A 4,693-nucleotide genomic window follows, 5' to 3' on the forward strand; every position below is an offset into this window, starting at 1 on the left:
ACGATCCTTAAACTTTTAAATCCCCAAATCCATTATGCATCTCATTATAACACATACACTATGAATCATATCCTCTATTCTTCTCAAAATCGATCGAGAGTCTCCATATTTTCTTCACAGTCAACCGACACCCACCTGATGTCTCCATCTAAATCAATTATAGGTCTCTCTCCCCTTTCATCTTCTTTGTTCTGAATACAGACATCAGGTCAGCTTTCATCTTCTGTGTTTTGAATACATACATCAGGTCCTTTAGTTTTCAACACAAATGGGTCAATCCTGACCCAAGGCAACGAGAAGATCGAAGCAAGAAGTATAGACCATATAACCACAATAGTCGGGGTCCTATTCTGCTTTCTCATGAGACCTTTATGAAACGGATAAAGATGAACAATCACCCAAAACACAAAGAATAACTTCCCAAATAGTGGGCCCCACGATTGGTACCCGATCACCCAAAATTGCTCGTTCCTCCACAACTCCTCAATGCTGACACCGCTCCACCGGAGCTCGAGGATTCCGGTGGTGAAAATGGAGAGAAAAAGAGAAATGAAGAAGAGACTTGCTAAGGTGCTAATCTCCGGCATGATGAACTTTCCGGTGAGGAGGCAGACGGTAGGGAGGGTGCAATATGCAAGGAGGGGGGAGGTGAAGGGTAGATGGTGGTGTTGACATAGGATAACCGCTCGAGCCATTTTAGGTTACCACCTTTGTAGCCATACCAAATGGGGTTGTGCCGACTGAAAAAGATCTCGACTAATCCTAGGGCCCACCGGAGGACTTGGTTTAGACGATCCGAGAGATTGATTGGAGTTGATCCTTTGAAAGCGAGTCGTTTTGGCATATAGTATATCGACCTCCATCCACGACAACAACAGTGATGATGGGTGGGTGTGGGTTGTATTGGCAGCCCAAGAGAACACGATGGTGGGTGCTGGCGGCGACTCTTGGTGGTTCCCGGTGGCAGTGGGTGGTCGAGGGTGACAATCCTTGACCGCTCTTGTTCCTCCTTTGTTCCTTGGCAGTAATTCAGTGGGAGGGAGGGAAAAGTTGACTTTCACAAAGTCCAAGAGAGAGAGAGAGAGAGAGAGAGAGTCCAAGAGTGGGGAAAATTCAAAGGCAATATAAGAAAATTGGTCAAAAAATGTCAATGTGTCAAAGAAGTAACCGGGTGACTCCTTCATATTGGCCAAAATGATGTAATCGACCCGACAAACACAACTTCGGTCCCTTATAAGGCCACAAAAATTGTTTAGGGACTAAAAAGATAAACCCTAGAAAGTTCGTAGGGCACTTATGTCATTTTGCCAATTTTCAAAGTGTGAATTTTGGATTCGGGAAGTAGATTTCCTAAGTCACGTAGTAAGTGAAGAACGGATACAAGTAGATCCTTCTAAGATCAAAGCAATAGAGAATTGGGCAACTCCGAGAACCCCAACAGAAATCTGTCAATTTTTGGGACTCGCCGGGTATTACCGAAGGTTTATACAAAACTTTTCGAAGATTGCTAAGCCACTTACCACCTTAACTCAGAAGAGTGTGACCTTCGACTGGGGAGAAAAACAAGACATCACGTTTCAAACACTAAAGTGAGCCTTATGTAGTGTGCCCATTCTAACCTTACCTGAAGGAACGGAGGACTTCGTGGTCTATTGTGATGCGTCAAACCAAGGACTTGGGTGTGTTCTGATGCAACGAGAGAAGGTCATCGCCTACGCCTCAAGACAACTAAAGACGCACGAAGTAAACTACACAACGCACGATCTCGATCTAGGAGCAGCCATTTTCGCTCTAAAGATATGGAGGCAATATCTCTACGACACAAAATGTACAATCTTCACCGATCATAAAAGCCTCCAGCATATCCTCAACCAGAAAGAACTCAACATGAGACAAAGACGGTGGGTAGAACTACTAAATGATTACGAATGCGAAATTCGATATCATCCTGCAAAGGCTAACGTGGTGGCCGATGCACTCAGCCAGAAGGAATACTTGGGCCGCAAAGTAAAGTCTCTAACCATGACAATCCATTCACACCTGTCCTCTCAAATCAAGGAAGCCCATATAGAAGCCTTAAAATCTGAAAATGTGGCAGGGGAAGCCTTAAGGGGAATGGATAAGAAGCTTGAAGTCAAGAATGATGGAGTTCGTTACTTCATCGATCTGATCTGGACACCGGAGTTTGGCGGATTCAAAGAAGTCGTCATGAACGAATCCCATAGACATGATACTCCATACATCCCGGCTCCGATAAGCTGTATCTCGACCTCAAGAAACTGTATTGGTGGCCGAACATGAAAGCCGAAATTGGTACCTACGTGAGCAAATGTCTGATGTGCGCCAAAGTCAATGTAGAATACCAAAAGCCCTCAGGATTGTTGCAACAACCAGAAATACCCGAATGGAAGTGGGAATGGATAACCATGGATTTCATAACCAAATTACCCAAGACAGCAAGCGGACTTGACACCATCTGGGTGATCGTTGACAGGTTAACTAAATCAGCGCACTTCCTACCAATCAAAGAAACGGATAAATTGGAGAAACTAACTAGAACATACCTCAGAGAGATTATACGACTGCATGGTGTGCCCATATCCATTATCTCGGACCGAGATAGTAGATTCACCTCAAGATTCTGGCAGTCGCTACAAAAATCTCTAGGAACAAGACTAGACATGAGTACTGCTTATCACCCACAAACTGACGGCCAGAGTGCGAGAACCATACAAACCCTAGAGGATATGTTGAGATCTTTCGTAATCGATTTTGGCAAAGCATGGGACACCCATCTACCCTTGGTCGAGTTCTCGTATAATAATAGCTACCACACTAGTATCAAGGCTACCCCATTCGAAGCCCTCTACGGCCGTAAATGCAGATCACCTCTATGCTGGGCTGAAGTGGGGGACACACAACTAGCAAAAGGGCAAGCAACAGACAACACGCTCACTGGGCCAGAAATCATAAGGGAAACTACGGAGAAGATTGTTCAGATCCGGGAACATCTGAACGCATCAAGGGACAGACAAAAGAGTTACGCAGATAAAAGACGGAAACCCTTGGAATTCCAAGTTGGAGACCGTGTCCTGCTAAAAGCCTCACCCTGGAAAGGATTAATACGTTTCAGAAAGCATGGGAAACTGAACCCAAGATACATTGGACCCTTAGAGATCCTTGCCAGGATCGGTCTGGTGGTTTACAAACTTCGATTACCTCAGGAACTCCACAACGTACACCCTACCTTTCACGTATCAAACCTAAAGAAGTGCTTGCCGATGAGACCCTTGTCATCCCTCTAGAAGAAATTGCAATAAATAAGAATCTCCAATTCGTAGAAGAACCAGTAGAGATTATGGATCGGGAAATAAAAAGGACTAAACAAAGCCGCATACCTATTATAAAGGTCCGCTGGAACGCCAAGCGAGGACCTGAATACACCTAGGAACGCGAGGATTAGATGAAACAAAAGTACCAGTATCTCTTCCGTAACCTGTAAACGCAGTCTTAGATTAAATTTCGGGACGAAATTCCCCTAACGGGGGGATGATGTGACAACCCTATATTTTTCCAAAAGCAATGTAACACTCAAAAGTCAAATACAACGAAAACTATTTGGAATCAATGAAATTAACCTAAAAAATAAAGCACTCAAATATCTAAATTGGGATGCATCAAATGTTAGATATCGTGCCAAGGTTTCCAAAAACAGAAAGAACATTCGAAATCGGGTTATATTGAAGAAACTATAACCACTCAAATATTTACGACACACCCGGTAAAACACTATTTAACGTAAAAAGTGAAATTACAATAAAATGCATTTTAGCCTTAAGTATCTAAACAAAAGTTGTAGAGTTCGTTAAACTGTAAACATACATAAAAAGATCACCCAAATTGGACCTCGTATGAAGAAGTTACGAATTTTCTAAGTTTCGTAATAGTAGTAGAGGGCTAAAAACTCGAATTGAAGATCGAGCGATATTTAGCTAACGCATCCTAAACGGAAGTTGAAGGTCTCCACAATAGGAGTAAGATGATAAAAAGACAAACGAAAACCGACGTCGGATAAAGAAACTATGAATTTTTAACGGACTTTAGGAGTCTCGGTTTATTAAAAACATAGCATTAAAAATAAAGTCAAAACTAGCCGATGGAGTCTAAATGAAAGTTGTAGAGCATAATCTCACCTAAGCGTGGATATAAAGAACACGAAAAACGGAGCCTGTACGTGAAAGTTACGGAATTTAGAAGATAGAAGCCAGGATTACGCTCAACATAATGTAGGAGTACGCCCAGCGTACTCAGGTGCAGGGTCGAGTCCCATCAGCCGCAATTCTATGCCTAGCTAGACTCGACTCGTAAGCCATGACGCAAAGTTATGCCCAGCATAAGCGAAGTACACCCAGCGTAACGCGTACGCCCAGTGTACTCCGGTCGTACGCCCATCGTACTCGCATTTTCAGCCCTATAAATAGAAGGCATAAGCTCTGGATTTTAGCACACATTTCTCAAACACTCACTTACTATCACACACTTTCAAGCACCAGAGGCCATCCTGACACCCTCGATTTCCGCACCCGAGCCCCCGACGAAGGTTCTACGCTACCGAGATCCCCGAGAAGCTCGAAGATGCAGCTTTCCGGGGTTGAAGTTCTGGTCGACTCTAGTCCCACTCTCTTCAAACCAA

The 4,693-nt window shown here is 43.7% G+C and overlaps 1 pseudogene; it reads right to left on the bottom strand.

The window, feature by feature from the left end:
• Positions 1–209: 209 nt before the first annotated feature.
• On the bottom strand, positions 210–695 carry LOC145068219 (cellulose synthase A catalytic subunit 7 [UDP-forming] pseudogene; annotated as a pseudogene).
• Between the last annotated feature and the right edge of the window lie 3,998 nt (positions 696–4,693).

Source organism: Lactuca serriola, chromosome 8 (genome assembly GCF_051521515.1).
Source record: "Lactuca serriola cultivar US96UC23 chromosome 8, Lser_US96UC23_V15, whole genome shotgun sequence".
In the NCBI taxonomy this organism is placed as follows: domain Eukaryota; kingdom Viridiplantae; phylum Streptophyta; class Magnoliopsida; order Asterales; family Asteraceae; genus Lactuca; species Lactuca serriola.